General features: G+C 47.8%; 1 protein-coding gene across 32 annotated transcripts in view; it reads left to right on the top strand.

Moving 5' to 3' along the window:
* Positions 1-8,077: 8,077 nt before the first annotated feature.
* Positions 8,078-21,419, top strand: part of SIPA1L1 (signal induced proliferation associated 1 like 1) — a 437,830-nt gene continuing 424,488 nt past the window's right edge. For 21 of the 32 annotated variants that reach the window (XM_089322259.1, XM_051826282.3, XM_089322258.1 and 18 more), the window contains exons 1-2: positions 8,078-8,216; positions 8,751-8,810. The gene's annotated coding sequence lies outside the window, so the exon portion shown is untranslated. Of the gene's footprint in view, positions 8,217-8,420; positions 8,811-8,845; positions 9,174-14,331; positions 14,555-21,419 lie in introns of those variants that run through there. The other 11 variants (XM_089322267.1, XM_089322266.1, XM_051826283.3 and 8 more) reach the window with 4 other exon arrangements.

A 21,419-nucleotide genomic window follows, 5' to 3' on the forward strand; every position in this document is an offset into this window, starting at 1 on the left:
CTGAATTCCTTCTAGTGAGGCCAGTGGTTGACATGCAGAGGTCTATTCATTCTTGCTCCCATGCAGTCAAGCCTGGCGAGGGGAATTTGGATAAATTCTATACATCAATCCTGCACCTTGGAGTGGATTCCAACTCCTTGGCAGGGACTGGGATTTGTGCTGCCCTCTAGAGGATCTTGCTAACTTAAAAAAAGGGAATTTAATACACAAAAACTGTTACACAGATGATGGAAGGATGGAGAAGTTAAGCAAGATAATGAGGCAACCCAGATTCCTCATACGAGAAAGTTGTTACCCGCTCTGCCCCCAGGCTGAAGGTGCTACCAGCCTGGGAATGGTTCTCAGTCAGTTGAACCTGGGGCCATGGAGTAGGTGCACCTGCTCTAAAGACACTGAGAGAAAGAGAGAGAAAGAGAGAGAGAGAGGAGAGAGAGGGAGAGAGGGAGGAGGAAGAGGCTTTGGCTTGCCCCTTCCATTAGCCCAAATTCCCTCCCGATGGCTCTCTTTCCATCTGGAAGCTCCTGACAAGGGGGGGCTGAGAAACATGGCCCATGGAAGTCAGGCCTCCTGCAAGATAGAGCAGAAGACAGCACTGGGAGTAGGCAGGCAAGTGACCAACACAGTTACCTTTGTACAGACAGCGTCTCAGAGTCATGCAGATATTTGTGAGAGGCAGAGGGAACAGCAAATGCAAGGCCTGAAGGTAGGCGAGCACCTGGTGTTTTCAAGAAACAGCAGGGCACCAGCATTGTGGTGCAGTCCATTCCACCATGGCCGGCAACCCTGCATCCCATATGGGCACTGGTTAGAGTCTTGGCCACTCCACTTCCAATCCAGCTCCCTCCTAATGCACCTGGGAAAGCAGTGGAAGAGGGCCCAAGTCCTTGAGCCCCTGTACCTGTGTGGGAGACCCAGATGGAGTCCCAGGCTCTTGGCTTTGGCCTGGCCCAGCCCTGGCCATTGTGGCTATCTGAGGAGTGAACCAGCAGATAGAAGGGTCTCTCTGACTCACTCGCTCTCTTTTAAATAAATAAATAAATAAATAAATAAATAAATAAATAAATCTTAAAAGAAAGAAGTGGCGGAGATGCCAGCGTGGCTGTGGTGGTGGAAAGAGGGAGGGGAGACAGGAAGGGAAGGGGAGTCAGAGAATACAGTAGTTAGTCCTCAGTCTCTACCAGTTCTGCACTCTTGGATTCAACCAAGCACAGACTTGTGTTTGCTATCTGTAATCGCATCTGTACCGAACATGCATGGACTTTTGTCCTTGTCTCTATACACTAGGCAATACAGCAGAGTACCTGTCTATATGGCATTTATATTGCATTAGATGTTATAAGATATGGGAGCACATCCATAAGTAATATGCAAACAGTCCCCTGTCATTTATAAGAGACTTGGGCATCTGTGGATTTGGATATTCCCAAGGCATCTTGGAGCCAATCTCCCTTGGATGATAAGGAATGACTGTGTGCAGTTCTCTGGCCTGAGTAGGTACTTGAGCTTTTTCTCTGAGATAAGAAGCCCTGGAAGGTTTCTGAGCAGAGAAGTGACTTACTCAGGCTCCGCACTCTGGATCCTGTGTTGAATAAATTACTGGAGGATAGGGAAGGAGCCAGGAAGCCAGCTTGGGAAAGCAGTGGGGAGACTGTTTAGATAATCCAGGTGGGAAATGGCCCAGTCAGAGAGGTGGAGCCACAGTGGGTGGAGAGTGACTGGACTCTGCACTTATTCTGAAGAAGAGCCAAGGAAATCTGTGTATGATTTGGCTATGGGATGTGACAAAGAGCAGTCAAGGATGTTTCTAAGACTTTTGCTTGGAGCAAAAAGCTCTCAACCTTTAGGAGGGTACCTTCACTGACATGGGGGAGACTGTAACAGCAAACTTGTTTCAGGGAATACCTGGAGTTCAGAAGAGCACAGGCTTTTTCGGGGGGAGAATGCTTGATGCTTATCATACCTAGTGCACAGACAACTGGAGATGTTGAGTAGGAGATGGATATATGAGGCTGGAGTTTGGGGACATAACTGGACTATAGATATGAAGTTGGCAGTATTCAATGTACAGCTGATATTTAAAAACATCAGATTGGTAAGCTATCACCATGGCATGAGAGGAAACTGCAAATACATGTCCAGGACCGAGTCCTGGAGCCTCCTGTGTTTAGAGACCCAAGACTGGAAGGACCAGGAAGTAGCAGAAGAACCAGGATAGACTCTTTGCCCAGAGGCCAAGTGAAGAAAGTTTCAAGGATGAACGTGACCAACCTCCTCCTGCTGAGGAGTCCAACCAGGTGAGGATGGGAGCTGAGCACCAAGGCTGACAATGAGGTGAACACTGACGCCCCTAAGAAGAACTGTGTCTGTGGACTAATGGGGGTAAAACGCTGCTCAGTGGGTGCAGCAGAATGGAAGGGGAGGAACTAAAGATGGTGGAGATGGTAGAGCCTTTTGCAACCTCCAACTGTAAAGTGAAACAGAGGGAGATACAGAATCTGAGAAACAGTTTAATTCTTACCATGACAGATATTACAGCATGCGTGTGAAGCTCTCAGCGGTGATTCAACAGAGGAGGAAAATTTGCTGGTGCAAGCCACAGAAGGGACAATTGCTGAGTCAGTGTCCCTGAGTTGGAAGCAATGGGACAAGTACACAGGTGGAGAGTTTAGTCTTGCTTAGAGACTCAGAGTTCATCCTGAGTGACAGAAAGTGTGGAAGCATGTACGTAGACAGATGCAGGTAGGCTGGTAGCTAGAGTGGTAGGGAGGGAGTGTGAGTTCATTTCTCACTTTGCTTCTCATTCCTGCTACTTTACCAACAAAAGAAGTCAGGCCATCAGCTCTGACTAATAGCAGTGGTTTTATGGAGGAGAGGGTGTGAAATAGTCCTTTTAAGAGCAAGAGAATATACAGGGAAGTATAATGGCTTTGTGTTGATTAATGCAGAGTGTTAATTGGTAATGAAGTAGTTGGTGCTTTAATTATTTAAACAAAGTATTTGAAAGTCAGAGGGGAGATGGACAGAGAGAGAGAGAGAGAGAGAGAGAAAGAGCGAGAGAGTGTTTCGACCTGCATCTGCTGGTGAACTCCTCAAATGCCCACAATGGCTGAGGCTGAGAAGCTCAGGGCCAGGAACTCAATCTAGGTCTCCCAAGTGGGTAGCAGGAACACAGTTACTTGAGCCAGGGTCTACACCAGCAGGAAGCCAGAGTAAGGAGCTGAAGCTGGGCATTTAACCCAAGTACTCTGATGTGGGTCATGGGCACCCTAAATTGGCATCTTAACTGCTAGGCTGTCTGTTCCAGTAATTACTATTTTTTTTTTAAATATCTTATTTATTTGAAAAGCAAGGTGACAAAGAGAGGGAGAGACAGAAAGATATTCCATCTGGTGATTCACTTCTTAAATGGCTGTGACAACAGGGGCTCGGCCAGGCAGAACCTAGGAGCTACGAACACCAACCCGGTCTCTCATGTGGGTTGCAGGGGCCCAAGCAATTGGATTGTCTTCTGCTACTTTCCCAGGCACATCAGCAGGGACCCGGATGGGAAATGGAGCGCCTGGGACTTGAACCAACTCTCTCATAGGGGATACCAGCATTGCAGGTGGCTGTTTAACTCTGCACCACAAAATGCCGGGAGTAGTTACTATTTTAAATTTGTAATAAATACTACTGGTCCTGTCCTTGTGGTGTAGTATGTTAAGCTACCACCTGCAATGCCTGCATCCCAGGTAAGCCCCAGTTGCTCCGCTTCCAATCCAGCTCCCTGCTAATGGACCTGGGAAGGAAGCAAAAGATGGTCCAAGTACTTGGGCCCCTGCACTCATGTGGGAGGCCTGAATGAAGCTCCAGGTTCCTGGCTTCAGTCTGCCCCATTACTGACCATTGTGGCTAATGAACCAACAGATGGAAGATCTCTCTGTCTCTCCTCTCTCTGTAATCCTGCTGAAGATTGGGATTGTTCTAAGCAATCCAGTGTTCAGGCAGAGTTACCTCACATGGTTCCAAAACAATAAAACCCTAAATTGCAACAACAGTGAGTACCATTTAATCTTAGATGAATTTGAGGGTGCTCTGGACATTTTTAATGTTCCAGAGTCATCTTTCTCAATATGTTAGGAATGCCTTGTAGAACCTTAACAGGAAGTTTCTGAACTGCAAGATAACAGGATGGAGAAACTAGAGTTTTTTTTAAAGATTTATTTTATTTATTTGAAAGACAGAGTTACAGAGAGAGAGGTAGAGACACAGAGAGAGGTCTTTCATCCACTGGTTCACTCCCCAGATGGCCGCAATGGCTGGAGCTGTGCCTATCTGAAGCCAGGCGCCAGGAGCTTCTTCCAGGTCTCCCACATGAGTGCAGGGGCCCAAGGACTTGAGCCATCTTCTACTGCTTTCCCAGGCCAAAGCAGAGAGCTGGATCAGAAGAGGAGCAGCTGGGACTAGAACCGGTGCTCATATGGGATGCCAGTGCTTCAGGCCAGGGCTTTAACCTGCTGCGCCACAGCACTGGCACCCTAGATTTTTTTTTTTTTTAATATTTATTCATTTATTTGAAAGGCAGAGTTACAGAGAGAGAGAGAGAGAGAGAGAGAGAGAGAGAGAGGTCTTCCATTTGCTGGTTCACTCCCCAGATGGCTGCAATGGCCAGAGCTGCACTGACCAGGAGCTAGGAGCTTCTTCTGAGTCTCCCACCGCCGGTGCAGGAGCCCAAGGACTACTGCTTTCCCAGGACATAGCAGAGAGCTGATAGGAAGTGGAGCAGCCAAGACTCAAACCAGTGCCCGTGTAGGATGCCGGTACTACGCTGTCCCCGAGAAACTAGATTTTAAGAGTATTATGTGGAAGCATGAATTAGTGTCTGTAACAGGAAAAACACACATAAAATATCCTTGCTCGGTTTTCCTCTGTGTCAAAATTCATCCTATATTTGATGTGTTGGGTACTGGGTTGAGTAGAAATGAATAACTAGAAGGAAATGAACTTATGTTGTAACAAATAAGCAAGTAGAGAGAGTAACATGGTAAAAAATCAGATTTTCTCCTTGTCACTGGGAAAGGTTACATAACCTGTGTGTGTGTGTGTGTGTGTGTGTGTGTTGAGTAGGCATGAGTAGAGGAGCCAGGAGAGGGCGTGGGCAGACAGTGGGTTGAGATCTAATCTCTGCCTGGCAGTCGATTCCCTCGTTCCTTCTGCTGCCTCTTGTCTGCTAGTTTGAAACTCCAGGAACACCAGAGAGGACGCAATTGGGAATGCTGGACCCAGAGAAGGTGCAGTTGGAAACCTGGCTTGTGGGTTTTTCTTTTTATCTCCATCAGCAACACGGAGGCAGGAATGTTTTGCCACCAGTAAGGGGCACATAGTAGCCCACGGCCTTGAAAGAGCCCTGGGACAATTTCTACTCTTCTACCACACCTGAAGAGCAGGGAAACCAGCTTTGTAATCTGCTGCCAACGCCCATCTCTTGAGCCTCATAAGAAGCACTGAAGAAAGCGAATGGATCTGACTGGCACTTGTGTTAAGTATTCTGGGAGTCATAAAACAAGAGGCCCTGATACTGTATTGTGTTGGTGCATACAGATTGGCAGCCACCCTTTAAGGCTTTTAACTAGGTTAAAAGTTAAGCCAGAACAAATGATCAACAACTGATTTATAACACCAGGCTGTGTTACAAAAGGTGCTTCCTTAAAGCAGCCTCCCAGGGCTGCTGGTGATGTTCCATTGTGTTTCTCTGTACAAACATGATATTAACCACGCCAGCCTGCAAATCCAAGGCCCTTCCTTCCTTCCTTTCTTTTTACAGTTATCTTGGCAGGAGTGTGGATGTATTTAGTTTGCGTCTTTGGTTTGAATTAGTGTATTTATTAAATAACAAGGAATCTGTTTTGAGTTAGTGTAGGAACAAATCATGAACAATGGATTCCCTTTGAAATTACTGTAGCATGGTCAATATTTTGTTTTTGTAGTTGAGACAAGAGGGACTTTAAAATAAAACTGTCAATGTAAAAAAGATCAATATGTAGACAAACAGTGAAACAGACATACTATAAAATGAAACACTGTAAAACTGATGTAAAAAGCACTGTTATTTTTGGATATTTTTAAAGATTTACTTATTTATTTGAAAGGCAGAGTTACAGAGAGAGAGGGAGAGACAGAGAGAGAGATATATTTTCCATCTGCTGGTTTACTCCCCAAATGGCCTCAATGCTTGGTAGAAGCCAGGAGCCTGGAACTCCACGCAGGTCTCTCACTTGGGTGCTGGAGATCCAAGCACTTGGGCATCATCTGCTGCCTTCCTAGATGCATTAGTGGGGAGCTGGATGGGCAGTGGCACAGCCAGGATGTGAGCTGGTGCTCACATGGGATGCAGCATCACAGCTGGTAGCCTAATCCGCTGTGCCACAATGCTGGCCTCTATTTGGGAACTTTTACAGTTCAAAAGCTATAGACTTTTAGGCTGGCGCTGTGGCTCAATAGGCTAATCCTCTGCCTGCGGCACCAGCACATTGGGTTCTAGTCCCATTCAGGGCGCCGGTTCTCTCCTGGTTGCTCCTCTTCCAGTCCAGCTCTCTGCTGTGGCCCGGGAGTGCAGTGGAAGATGGCCCAAGTGCTTGGGCCCTGCACCTGTATGGGGGACCAGGAGAGGCACCTGGCTCCTGGCTTCGGATCAGCGCGGTGCGCCAGGCCACAGTGGCCACTGGAGGGTGAACTAATGGAAAAGGAAGACCTTTGTTTCTCTCTCTCTCACTCTGCCTGTGAAAAAAAAAACAAAAACAAAAACAAAAACCAAAACTATACAATTTTAAACCTATAATAACCTAACATGTGGGCTACCCCCTCGTTTAACAGAAGAATTGGAAAGATTAAGTAACTTCAAGGAAAATCAATTACAGAGGCACACAAGAACTCAAACTGTACTTGTGCTTTTGAATCACTGTATCACTTAGATTTCTGATTATAAAACCTTTCATTGACATACGATTTAAGCTTGCGAGTAGCCCAGAAGAGTCTTAACAGCTTAGCATTCACCTGCTTGGGTCCATGAAATTTTAAATTCTAACTGTGGACTGATTTAAATGAGGGTTTCCCCATATTAAGGTATGGGGATGCAATCTATTTTTAAAATACCATGGAAGCTTTTACTCATCCATCTTGAAATCTAATGGTTATTAACGCTCAGTTTCTACTTACATATCCACTTTAGTTAGGCAGTAAGTGTATTACACCGCCCCAGAAATGCTTCTACAGTTAGAAACATGATGGAAAGATTTCACCTTCACCCTTAACAGCATTCCGGAACAGCTATCAAGGATATGAGGATACTAAGTGCTTTTTTAACAAGAAATGCTTGTGCCTCCCCTCCAGAGATTTAAGAGACGAAGGTGGGGAAAGAAGGGCTTATAGCCATTGACTGAAGACAGTGTGGACTGAAGAGTGCAGTAACGACGGACTCTACCATCGACCCAGCAGGGTGGGACGCGAGGGCAGCATGGCGGCCCCTCGGGGACAGTCGGCCGCACTTTTCCCCCGTCAGACCCCTAACTCCTGCTAAGCACCGAGCCTGCGGAGTTGCTGAGTGTGAAGACGCGCACGCCAGCCTGCCAAAGCCCCGTCTGATGGGTTGCGGGCGTGGACGAGACTCGACAGGAAGGCTGGAAGCTCGGAGATGCACGCTGGAAGCCGGGGCGCACTGGCTTCTCACGGCCTGAGACCGCCCCAAATTAGCTTCCTTTGGCGAAACTCGCCAGAAATCACGGCGCCGATCCTGCACACACGGCCTTCTCCCACAGGTTTCTAAAACTCCGCCCGCGGCCTCCGGCCCTCGCTCTCCCCTCCGCTAGGAAGTCGCGTAAGGGAGGGCGCAGGTTGAACCCTGCACCCACGTCCGCTGCCTCCGCTCCCCGCAGGAGCCCGGAATCCAGGGCTTTGCCGTCGCCACGGCAACCAGGAGTCCCGCGGTCCCCCACCCTCCTCCGACTTCTTCCACTTCCCCGACCGCCCGCGCGGAGCTGCCGCCGCTCTCGCGAGATTTGAGCGCGGCGCGGAGCCGCCCTGCGGTGATCTCACTGGAGACTGGGGCCGGTGGGGGGAGGAGAGGGAGGCGGAGAGGGAGGGGAAGGAATGGGGCGGGGAGGAGAAGGGCGAGCGCCGCGCCGCCACTGCCGGCAACTTTGTGAGCGAGTTCAGTGCGTGCGCGGGCGAGAGAGCGGAAAGTCAGTGCGGTGCCGAGTGCCCGGGAGGGAGGGTCTCCGGGGAGGGCCAGGTGCGGGTCCCAGAGGCCGCCCCCAGCCACCGCGTCTCCTCCTGCCTCTGAGGCGCCCTCCCCATCTCCTCCCCCCGCCGGCAGTTACCTGTCCCCTCCCCCACGCGGCGCGCACTTCCCCTGCCCCCCCCCCCCGCCCCCCGCGCGCGCCCACCCCGGGCCTCCGGACCTCGGCCGCCCCCTCAGCGCTTTCTCCCGGGTGCTGGCGGGCGGCAATGGGGGGCCCCGAGCCTCGGGGGCGGCGCGAACGGGGGCCCGGGCGCCTAGACAATAGTTGATGCCCGGGGACTGGGGGGCACGCCCGCCCCCGGCTCGCCAGCCCGCGTTCCGCGTCCCCCTCGGAGCCGGCCTCGGGAGTTGTGCCGGTTCCGCCCCCGCCTGCCCCGGGCTCCCTCCGCGCGGCGCGGGGCGCCCGCCGTTCTCCGCAGACGCGGCGGCGAGGGAGCGCGCACCGACCGTCTACGCGGTTTCTCTTTCTCCCCAGGGAGAGCGCGCGGCGGACGCGCCCCGGACGCGCGGCGGCCCCAGGAGGCCGGGCGGAGCGGTAAGTGGCCCCCCAGGCGCCCGGGGTTCCGGGCCCGGGAGTGGGGTTGGGCTGCGGGCCGCGTCCTGCTCCGCTTGTGGTCGGGGCCGGCTCCGGGGTCCGGCGCGAGGCACGGGGGAGGCCGGGTAAAGTTGGATTTCCGAGTCGGCGGCGTCCTGATGCCGCGCAGCCCGGCGGGGACGAGTCCGGGCTCCCCCGCGCCCGGCGCGCGCGCACGCACGCACCTCGGAATCCGGATCTGCACAACTACCGGTGCAGGCGGCTGTGCGGGAGGCCCGCATACCCGCGCCGCCGTGTGGGTCTGCTGCGCCCACCCTGCCGCTTGCGGCTCCGCCGCGCGACCCTTGCCCTTAGGTCACCTGGGTGAGCGCTTTGCAGGCTGTGCTGGCGGGGACAGGCCGCGCGGGTTGATCGTGGGAGAGGGAGAGGTTCGGCGGGGTGCCCGGGGGTGGTTAATTTCGCTGTCGGGGAGTGAAATCCCGGGATGCTGTGACCTGCTCTCCTGGGAGCCAGTGACCCGTGAGGGGGCTGGGGAGGCGTGCGGGTGCTGCAGAAAGAACTTTTCCTCCCTCGCTCCGTCTGTTGCCAACTCGTCGCCTGACCTTAAAGGAAAACCGCGAGGCTCTTAAATCGCTCCTCGGCGTTTGCAGACGCGTCGGGCAGGTTGACATTTCATCGGGGTTCGCCGCGTGGAGAGGAGAGGGGCATGGGGAGTAGCTCACTCTCCGGGAAGGCGGTGCGGAGCGGGATTGCCGGCTGCTCCACGGCTTCCCGACTGCGTTTGCCTGTCACAGATTTCACTTTTCTCGACGGTCGGTTTCTGGAGGCAGCACTCGCCGACGCGCTTACTACCTGCCAGGGGATTCTGTTTCTAAAGTGGAGCCAGTGATGCGGTGCAGATTTCGGAGCGAAGGTGTCGGCTTTCCGCAGGTTCCAGGTCTATCTGGATGGACCGGGGTTGGCGGTTCCTCTATAAAGCAAGCCTTTCATGTTGAGACTGACTCAGGCTCTTAAAGCCATTGTTTTTATACTGGTGCTCTGTGGGAGCTGAAGTGTCAACTTTCTCCTGTGTGCTCACACAAGGCGCTGAATTTTTGGGAAAAGTACAAGATTAAGCCCTACAGGATGGCTCCCCGCAGCCGGTTTAGTAACTATTAATTTTCTATGTAATCCTGGATTTAACGGCTTGGCTTTTTCCCTTTTTCATTTTTTGAAAGCTGCTATTAAGGTACCTTTACCCGGATGAAAAGAAGCTGATTGGTTAATATGGAACAGGGGTAGTAGCAGTAGTCTGAGTTAAAAGGTTTAAGGAAAGCAGTTCACGGTCACCGATGTGTCCAGCTGTTAGATGACATCCTAGTTATTAGCTGAGAATATTAATATGAAAGCATTTTTCCTCATGGAATAAATTATTTATACTAAGGCATTAGCAATTAAGTGTGCATTTAAAAATGACTTGGGTGATGGTTTGCACATTGTTTAGGGGCAGAATATGAGATTTGCGGCGGGATGAATGCTTTTATGTCCCTGACACTTATTTTCTTAATCTCGTTAATGCGTAAGTAAAGGACTCTTGAAATTGACCATCATTAGGTTTCTGCAGTTGACTGAGAGAGCAAGTTTGGCCAGTGGCTCAAGACTGTCAGTAGGTGCTGCTGTTGCTAGCATCTCTGTGGTTCCTGGTGTTGCTCTTTGAGTTTGAAATGACCCCTCTGGTTCCTGAACGTTTTCGATGTGAAGTGTTGGGCAGCAGGTAGTCGCGATTTCATTGTGGGGAGACTCAAGCTCTTGGGGATAGGTCCAGAGCACCTCACTAAATTACATGTTGAGATTCATTTAACTCTTTTTGACCCCCATCCTTTCACTGATGTTTTCTGGGCTTTGTATTTACTTTGGATTACTTGTGTAGAGTTGATATCATCCCCCTACCCTGATTATTATTATTATTTTTTTTTTGAAAAACAGTTTTTTTGACAGGCAGAGTTAGTGAGAGAGACAGAGAGAAAGGTCTTCTTTCCGTTGGTTCACCCCACAAGTGGCTGCTACGGCTGGCCCACTGCGCCAATCCGATCCGAAGCCAGGAGCCAGGTGCTTCCTCCTGGTCTCCCATGGCGGTGCAGGGCCCAAGCACTTGGGCCATCTTCCACTGCCTTCCTGGGCCACAGCAGAGAGCTGGATTAGAAGAGGAGCAACCAGGACAGAATCCGATGCCCCAACCGGTACTAGAACCCGGGGTGCTGGCGCCGCAGGTGGAGGATTAGCCGGCCTAGAAAGCAATTTTTGAAAACAGTTTCTAGTAACTTTATTGAGGTCAGATATTGGAGGATTGCCTGTGATTGACAGTTTTATAGGCTTTCAGGGATCTTGAGTTGAGATGTGCATAACATACATTGTTCTATCTGAAGTTGAGGTTTTAATTTTTAAATAGTCTTTTTAAAAAAATTATTTATTTGAAAAGCAGAGTTAGGGAGAGAGAGTGGGAGAGACAGAGAGATCTTTGATCACTGGCTCATTCCCCAGATGGTCGCAATGGCCAGGCTGAAGCCAGGAACCAGGAGCCAGGAGTTTGATCCCAGTGTGCCACGTGGGTGGCAGGGGCCTGAGCACTTGGGCCATCTTCTGCTGCTCTCCCAGGTCATTGGCAGGGAGCTGGATCTGAAGTGGAGCAGCCAAGAGTTGGTCTAGTGCCTGGTGTTGCAGGTGGTAGCTTAACTCCCTATGTCACAATGCTGGCCCCTAAATAAAGTCTTTAAAAAATACCTTTCAGCATGAAACAGGAGCCTGAAGAGAGCTGAAAAGGTGAATACAGAACCCTGATTCGGTCCAACTCACTGGAGAGTTTGTGATAATTAATAATAACGATTGTATGTCTCTTCTCAGTCCTGAGACTGGTAGTACCGTTTCTGTAGGTCAGTGTCAACACACTAATGAAGCATGAATATCTTGAAAGTTTTCAAGTGACATCTCAGATTGGAGTCTTTTGCTTCACTGACCAGATTGGCCTTGGAGGAAAACGGATTCATCCCTGTAATAGAGAGCTTAGAGCTCTGATAGATCATGCGGCTCTCTTCCCTTTGTGTCACATCACCAAATTCACAAAATGTTTCTAACACATCATTGCTGTATTCCTAAACTTTTGAGGTTTGTGGTGAGGTAAACAATATTGAGAACCCCTCTTTGGGAGGTGCAGTGTTGGTTGCTGTGACTCCGGTCATGAGCAAGAGCGCTGTTGGCCCCTAAAACTTAGGGTATCCAGTAGGGCTGGTTGCAGTGACTTTTCCTGGTTTGCTCTTATACTTTGATGCTACCATAAAAGTTTTACATAGTAGGCAATTATTTTTAAATTTTAGCATACTTTAAAAACTGAAATAGTGTAGCCCAGGGGCCTGTGTTGTGGCATAGTGGTAAAGCTCTTGCCTGTGATTCTGGCATCCCAGATGGCGCCGGTTTGAATCTCAGCTGTTCCACTTCTGATCCAGCTCCCTGCTAATGTGCCTGGTGGGGGGACAGTCAAGGATGGCCCAGCTAGTTGAGCCCCTGTTCCCTTGTGGGAGATGCGGAAGAAGCTCTTGGCTCCTGGTTTCTGCCTGTTCCAGCCCTGACTACTGGGGAATGAACCAGTGGGTAGAAGATCCCCCTCACTCTCTACTCTACCTTTTAAATAAATAAAATAAATCTTTAAAAAAAAAAAAAAAAGAAATAGTATAGCTCAGTATTGGTTCCTGAAGATCTGGGTTTCAAATACCTGTTCTGCTTTTTTGCAGCTGTGGAGAACTTTAAAAATGCTTGACCTCTTTCTGAACATCAGTGTCTTTTCGGCAGAGTTGAGCCGAAACCTGCTTCCCAGCTTTGCACCCAGGGTGAATGAGAATGCTTGTATGAAAGTACCTTGTAAACTGGAAAGTCTTTTTTTTTTGAAAGATTTTATTTATTTTTTTGAGAGAGTTACAGACAGTGAGAGGGAGAGACAGAGAGAGGTCTTCCATCCACTGGTTCACTCCCCAGATGGCCACAAAGGCCGGTGCTCTGCTGATCTGAAGCCAGGAGCTTCTTCTGGGTCTCCCATGTGGGTGCAGGGACCCAAGGACTTGGGTCATCTTCTGCTCTCCCAGGCCACAGCAGAGAGCTGGATTGAAAAGGAGCAGCTGGGACTAGAACTTGCGCCCATATGGGATGCCAGTGCTGCAGGCGGAGGATTAACCTACTGCGCCATGGCGCCGGCACTGACCAGAAAGTCTTTTCTGCAGTTGCGTTCTCTTTTTGATGAACAGGTTCATGGTTGTGGGCGCTAGAAGAGATTTGCAGTGTAGTCACCCGGCCCATCCTTCCCACTTGTTAGATGAGGGGACTGAGGCCGGAAAGTCGAAGTGGCTTTTTGAAGGCTGCAGAACTAGTTAGTGATCAGACAGATTGGGAGCAGCTTTCTGCATTTCTCTGCATTCCTGTGCTTGCTGTTTTCTTCCTTAGAGTTTGTTATGTTAAACTCGACTGCTTCTCCCCCCTCACTAACATATTCAGTGCTTATTGAGTGACTAGAATGAGGAGCAGTATGGCTTCAGAAAGCAAATCTATAGTAAGGTTGAAAAGTTCTGAGATAGCATTGATGTAGTGTTCCCTTACTACGTTTTGGAGTTACTGAAGTTACAGAGTTCTAGAAAAAGAACTTGAGTTATTTAAGTTTCTACATGGTAGAGCCTGTAGCACCCCCCTCACCCCGCCTTTTTTAAATTCAACTCAGAGCATAAACACTTACATGTTCTTTAAAAAGGCAGTCAGTTTACCTTTCTCTGGAATTCATTGAATAATAAATTTATTTAATTTTATTAATTTAATAAAAACTTTAATAAATTCTCTACCTCCCTCCTTAAATTCATTTCCATTTGCAAGAGAAAGTAGTAAAGCTTCCTTGTTTTTGGAGCAGTGGCAACCTGTAGCCTTTCCCCATCAGCTGCCTTTAAGGGTTGCAGGTGAGTCCGGCAGGTGGACATAGACAGGATCTTCCTGTTGACTATGTGAGGGCTGAGGCAGCAGCTGGCCACCTTCCTTCTGGAGTGGTGTGAGCCAGGGGAGGAGCAGCACACCGGGGGTGGGGTGGGGTGAGGGCCCCCTCCAGGGAGGGCTGAGCATTCGCTGTTCATCTGCTCTCACACTGGTGTTTTGCTCTTTGTGCAGAGCTTTGTGAAATGCCAGTGTTCTCTGAGATTGACAGTCCAGCCTTCTATCCACTGTACTTCCGCCTCCTGTTTCAGTATGGGAAATAAATTGGCCTCCTTGAATTTTTGCTTTTCGTTTTTTTCCATGCCTAACTCCATAAAACTAAAACCAAGTACAAAACCCACACACTTAATAATGGTTCTCTGCTTTTCAAAAATTATATAAGTTAATTATGCTTAGATGATAGCTCATTCTCTCGGAGGGCCTTTGATGCGCACTGGAGTGAGTCACAGAAGCATGGGAAAGATTCCTGTGGCTCGGGCTCTCCTGAACACAGCTGATTTGAGTGAGGGACGCTCTGAGGTGGTGTGATTTGGTCTGTGATCTCGAGGGTCAAGAATACCACCAGGGCGGATCTTTTGAGGGTTGAGGAAGCCTCACCAGTCCACATGCATTTTCTCCTTTTATTTGGGCCTGGAGTGGGTCAGATAAGCATAGTTGCAGAGAGAACAGGAGTGTTTTCTTAAGGGTGTAGCGCGCAGACACCAAGATGACCCGGAGGGCAGCCCGGCTTTGCTCTGCTGGACTGGGTAAGCATTGGGGTGTCCGTGGGGGTGCCCACACTCACACCCACAGGGCTGCCTGGGTTCTGCAGGTCTAGAGTGAGAATTTTTTCAGCCTGTAGATTTCTAATTTGTTACTTACCACATTTCACTAGATTCTCCCTCTAATTAGGATTGTAGTATGCTTCACTTGAAGTTGTAGAACCTGCAATTATATAATGTTACATTTTCCCTTTTCTGGCCCTGCAGGAGGCTGTTGGGAGGGAGGGTTGCTGGTTTGCAGAGTCGCAGGGGTCACTCAGGCAGCTGGAGTAGAAGGGACATCCAGCCCTGCCTGCCTTGGTTTCTTTTCCCACCTCCCTTTGCCCACCTAGGGCAGGTCTAGGTTAAATGAATTTTACAGACACAGAAGCTAATTTTGGTTATTCCTCTTCTGTCTTGCTACTTCTTCCATGAAGCTTTTTACTGGAGCTGTGAACAGGCACAGTCATTGATTGTTTTTGTGGTTAAGGGTCTTGTTTACTTTCTTAATCAGTACCCGGCTCTGAAGACAGCTATTGCAAGAGAAAAAGCAAGGGGCTGTGTGCTGAGTGGTCCTGGAATCAGGACTTGATTGAGGTCGGTGTCTCTCTTTGGCCCCTGTAGTACCTCTCCAGTTCCGTTTTCTTCACCTGATAGATTGTTTTTCTGGACAGGAATTCGAGTTTGGTAAGTTGTGAGCTCCTTGCATTCCTTTCATAGTCCCTAGTTCCCAGAATTGACTGACTGTTTTTGGAAGTTTCTTTTTGGTTCTTGATGCTGTCAGAAAATCAGCTGATGACTGAACTACAGTGTCCCTGTCAAGAAGGGAGAATTTGCTCATGAGGAGGTGTCTCTTATAAGTTAACAGAGTGTTCTGAAATTTTCCCCTAATGTGGCTACTTTTATTGCTTACTTCCCCCGTGTGTACCTAGAGAGAAAAAAAGAAAGTCAGTCCCTTCTCAGGCTCTGGTGGGGAGGGTTGGGTTGTGACTTGACTCAACCACACTGCTCGTCTTTTTAAAAAAGTTTTTTAAAGTTTTATTTTTAAATTACTCTTTTTTTAAGATTCAGTATGCTTTGTAGATACAATTCTAAGAACACACTGCTTGTCTTTAGAAGACTTTCCAAAAACACGTGTTCTTACCCATGAAGTGCGGGTTACTTGGAGTTGACTTAAAGCCGCTCTTTTGTCTAATAATACTTCTGGCTGCTCCACCAGAGACCTCAGAAGGGGCTGTCCCTGTGCTCTGCTGGAGTCCAGCTTCTTAGTACTTAGGAACTGATGTGTAGCAAGAGTGCTGTGTGGAGGGGGGGTTTGATGCCAAGCTGAGCAAGTGCTGCTGGGAAACCTGTCAGGAAGCCTGAATGTGGTTCCTAACCACTGTCTCTCCTGCAGTTTGAGAAATACCTGTGACTCTTCAAAGAGACTCAATGTGATTTTATTTTTTTTTAAATTAGGATCTTAGTGCTGATCCTTTGTAATAGGAGACAAGGTAAGATAATTGCACAACAAAGTAATGTTCCAGTGGTAAATGATAGGTTGTGGAGAACTGCGGGATTCACAGAAAAGGCTTGTGTAAGGTTCCAGAACCTCAGCCTAATAGTCACGTTTGGTAGGATTATTCCAAAGGCCATTTTCAAGGTAGTGTGTTAGAATAGTAGTTTCCAGTGGTTTGGGTCAGATGTGGTTTTGGGGTGTACTTGAGAATTGAAGTGCACTCTAGGGATCTTGTCTGGGGTGCCTGCTAGACAGGGACGAAGATGGGTGGTTTAAAGAAGTTTGGTAGGGGGCTGGCTCTGTGGTGTAGCGGGTAAAGCTGCCACCTACAGTGTGGGCACCCCATATGGACACTGTTTCGTGTCCTGGCTGCTCCACTTCCCATCCAGCTCTCTGCTATGGCCTGGGAAAGCAGTAAAGGATGGTCCAGGTCCTTGGGTCTCCACAGCCACGTCAGAGACCTGGAAGAAGCTCCTGGCTCCTGGCTTCGGATTGGCACAGTTCTGGCCATTGCGGCCAATTGGGGGTGAATCAGTGGATGGAAGGTCTCTCTCTCTGCCTCTGCCTCTCTCTCCGTGTAACTCTGATTTTCAAATAAATAAATAAATAAAAATCTTAAAAAAAAATTTGGTAGGTGGTTCCATTAATGTTTCTCCTCCACTGTGTTTTCAGCATAGTGGCTTTTATATTGTTTTGAGATTTGTGTTTTACAATAAGATACCTCAGTAGTGTGCCTTGAGTAGAAGTGCCCCTTGAGCAGGGAATTGTGGAAACTTCATTTTGGCAGGGTAAGGAGGAGAGGCTCCCACTCCTGCAGAGCCCTGCTGATTGGACGATGCCTGGAAATGACGGCCAATAGCGGCAGGGGTGACTGCCTTGGTTGCTGCAGTGGCCGTAGCATGTGTCTATTCAGTTTGGTAGTTAAATGTTAGCCCCCCCCCTTACTGTGGTAAGAGCATGTTTATCATCTCAACCATTTTTAAGTGAATAGTTCAGTAGTATTAAGAATATTCATGCTGTTGTGAAATAAATCTACAGAATTTTTCATCTTTCAAATCTGAATCTCTCATGTGAGTGGCCTCATGGTATCTGTCTTTTTGTGACTTGGCTATTCCACTTAGCTCAGTTGCTTCCAGGGTCGTCCATAGTGTAGCATGTGTCAGAGCATCCTTCCTTTTTAAGGCTGAATAGTATTTCAGTTGTTTATCCATTCGTCTCTGGGTGGATGCTAGGGTTGCTTGCACCTTTTGGCTCTTGTGGTGTTGCTGTGAACAAAATCCAGCTTTTGTTTCTTTTGGATATATACCCAGTAGTGGGATGACTGGATCATACATACACTTGTAATAGCATTAGTTTTTTGAGGAGTTCCCATACTGCTTTCCACAGTGGTTGTACCAATTTATAATACTGCTAATAGTTCACAAGGGTTCCAACCTCTCCACATTCTCACCAACACTTGTTTTCTGTTAAGTGACCATCCTAAAATGCATGAGGTAATATCTCACTGTGATTTTATTTCCATTTGTCTGATGATTAGTGAGATTGAGGATCTTTTTGTAAGGTTTTTGGCCATTTGTATACAACATCAGAAATGTCTATATGAGTCTGTGGCCTGCTTTTATTTTCTTAATATTTACTTATTTGAAAGGCAGAGTGATGGAGAAACAGAGAGAGAGAGAGGGAGGAGAGGAGAGATCTTTGATTTGCAGGTTTATTCCCTAAAGTCCTGTGCTAGCTGGAACATGCAGGTCTCCCACCATGGGTGGCAAGGACCCAAGTACTTGGGCCATCATCTGCTGCCTCTTATGTACATAAGCAGGAGGCTGGAGCCATAATGAAGCTGAAACTCCATCCCAGACCCTTCAGTATGGGATTCCAAGTAGCATCTTAACCCACTGTGGCACAACACCCATCTTGCCCATTTTTAAATTGGGTTATTTGATTCTGTTGCTTGTTTTTATTTTTTGGGAGTTCTTTATATATTGTAGGTATTAAAGATTTATCATATCTATGATTTACAAATATTTGTCCCCTTCCATAAGTTGCCTTTTTACCCTGTTGATTGTGCACAGATGTAATCTCCCTTGTCTTCTTCCCTTTTGTTGCTTGTGTTTTGGTTTCATATCTAAGAGATTATTGTCACATACAGTGTCATGAAGCTTTTCCTTATGTTTTCTTCTAAGTGTTGTATACTTTTAGATCTTATGTTTAGGGTTTTATTCCATTTTTGGTTAGGAGTCCAGCTTTATTCTCTTGTGTTGATAACCCATTTTTCTAACACCATTTGTTGAAAAGACTTTTTTCCTTGTTGGGGGTCTTGGCACCCTTGTTGAAGATCACTTGACCATATATTCATGAACTTATTCTGGACTGTGTTCTTTTCCGTTGAACTAATTTTTTTAAGTTTGTTTTTTTTATTTTTTATTTTTATTTTTTTATTTGAGAGAGTTATAGACACAGAGAGAGACAGAAAGGTCTCCCTTCCGTTGGTTCACTCCCCAAATGGCCGCTATGGCCAGAGCTACGCCAATCGGAAGCCAGGAGCCAGGTGCTTCCTCCTGGTCTCCCATGTGGTTGTAGGGGCCCAAGCACTTGGGCCATCCTCCATTGCCCTCCCGGGCCACAGCAGAGAGCTGGACTGGAAGAGGAGCAACTGGGACAGAACCTGGTGCCCATATGGGATGCCAGTGCTGCAGGCGGAGGATTAACCAAGTGAGCCATGGCACCGGCCCCCTCCATTGAACTATTTGTTATTTATGTCAGTACCATACTATTTTGATTACTGTAACTTTGTAATATGTTTTTTTTGAAGATTTATTTATTTATTTATTTGAAAGACAGAGTTAGAGCTAGAGCGCTTCCATCTGCTAGTTTGCTCCCCAGATGGCTGCAGTAGCTGGAGCTGGACCGACCCAAAGCTAGGAGCCAGGAGCTTTCTCTGGGTCTCCCACATGGGTGCAGGGGCCCAAGGACTTGGGCCATCTTCTACTGCTATCCCAGGAACATTAGCAGGGAGCTGGATTGGAAATGGAGCAGCTGGGACTTGAACTGGCACCCGCAATAGGATGCTGTAGGTGGTGGCTTTACCTGCTGTACCATAGTGCTGGTCCCCTGAATTAGGTTTTGAAGTTAGGAAGTGTATAGTGACATTTACTTTTAAAATATGCTGTTCCAGATGTTGATTAGCAGAGAAGTAACAAAACACTTCAAAGAATGTTTCAATTTTTTTTTAGAAGACGAGATTTCCTTCAGGAATGAGTTAAGGAGTGGGGTGTTCGGGATAGTGGTTAAGATGCTGGCTGAGACTGTTCTGTATTGGAGTGCCTGGGTTTGATACTGTAGCTCTCAATTCCAGTTTTCTGCTAATGCACACTGTGGGAGGCAGCAGCTGATGGTGACTCAACTTAATTGGTCACTGCCACCCACGTGGGAGACTTGGATTCAGCCCCATGGCTGTTGTGGACATTTGGGAAGTGAATGGGAAAAGTGGATGGGAGATAGTCTCTCTCTGTCACTTAAGTGGCAAACTATATGGGAAGCTGGCAACTGGCAATATAGTGCTTGGCGTTTCCTGACTGCAAAGTGCTGTCAACGGATACTGAATCCAAAAGCTTTGGAAAACTTCAAAGGCTGTGGACCTTAAATTTATCTGTTGAAGGTTGGATGTATAGCTTAGTGGGTATTAGTGCCCAGCACCATCTGTGTCAGTTGTAGCTCAGTGATAAGGAAAATTCTTAATAATACGGATTTCCAGAAGGACCAGTAGTCGTAAGATCTGTCACTTGTGATATTTTTCCCCTCAACAGAGTACTACCTTCCCTATTCCTCCTGTCTGGTTGTTTCTGATTGCCCATACCTGCCCTTTGAATAGGAGTGGGCCAGATGTGTAGGTAGACTACTTAGCCATAGCACCCGTTTATCCCGTTTATTTTCTGGATGCATAAAGAACAGAAAATTAGTCTGTTCAGGATGATCAAAGGAGAGAAGTTGGAGGAAATTAAATTGCCTCTGTAGTATAGTAATTAATTTAGGTTATACAAGGTATATTTTTTCACTTTCTTAATAAAACCGGGGGGAGTATTTTGGTTGGAATATTGGTGAAAAGAGCATTTGGTGAAATTTTCCTTGGAGGAAAAATGTGGAATGCTTACATATAGTAGGCCTATCAAAGATTTGTTTAATGGTGACCAAATGAATGTGTGTCCACCTGGGTAATTTACTCACTTAGACCATCTTCATTAAATTCTGCTCTATTCTAGGAGTTAGTGGCCCTTTGTGGAATATGTGATTCTTGCTGTCATGGAGCTGTTATTTAAACAAAATTTTTATATGTTTGTTTATTTTCATCTACTTGAAAGAGAGAGGTAGATAGATCAATTGACTGATTGATCGATCTGTTTTAACTGCTGGTTCACTCCCCAAATTCCTGCAACAGCCAAGCCTGGACCAGGCCAAAGCCAGAAGCCCAGAACTCCATCCTGGTCTCTCATGGGGGTTAAGGACCCAGCACTTGAGCCATCTTCTGCCTCCCAGGAAGCTGGGTTGGAAGCAGAAGTAGCTGACTTGAAGTAGTGCTCTGAGATGGGATGCGGGCCTCCCACGCAGTGTCTTCACCTGCTGTGCCAGTGTACCCTGATACTTTTTTAGCGATTGATCCGGTCCTTTTCAGTGTTCTTTTCCCCTTACCCATTTGAATCTTTCTTTTATTCAGAGGCCATTTGCTTAACTTCCGATGCAAAGACTTGCAGCTGTTTATTATGAAAATAGCCCTATAGTAAATATATATATATTTTGTATTGAAGAAGAAGGAAGCACTAGACAGTTCTGCTTTTTGATTTCAAAGGAGATATATCTTGGTAATATTTATTGTGCTAAGTACTTTTTCTAAGTAAGGGAACTAAAGGAAACTGCTTTAATGTATTTCAAATTACTTATTTATTTATTTTTTGACAGGCAGAGTGGACAGAGAGAAAGGTCTTCCTTTTGCCATTGGTTCACACCCCCCCCCCCCCCCCCCCGCCAAGTGGCTGCTGCGGCTGGCGCACTGTGGCCGGCGCACCGTGCTGATCCGGAGTCAGGAGCCAGGTGCTTCCTCCTGGTCTTCCATGCGGGTGCAGGGCCGAAGGACCTGGGCCATCCTCCACTGCACTCCCGGGCCATAGCAGAGAGCTGGACAGGAAGAGGAGCGACCAGGACAGAATCCGGCGCCCCGACCGGGACTAGAACCCGGTGTGCCGGGTTAAGGTTTTCCTGAGACCCAGAGAAGGCTTTCAAATCTTGGGTTTTTTCTATTCACATGCCCACACTTAAGAGAATTTAAAAACCTATTTCTGACTAGTCCTGTATTTTGCTATTTATTTGAAAGGCAGAGCA

The sequence above is a fragment of the Oryctolagus cuniculus genome, chromosome 20 (genome assembly GCF_051225735.1).
Source record: "Oryctolagus cuniculus isolate XC-2025 breed Fujian yellow rabbit chromosome 20, ASM5122573v1, whole genome shotgun sequence".
In the NCBI taxonomy this organism is placed as follows: Eukaryota; Metazoa; Chordata; class Mammalia; order Lagomorpha; family Leporidae; genus Oryctolagus; species Oryctolagus cuniculus.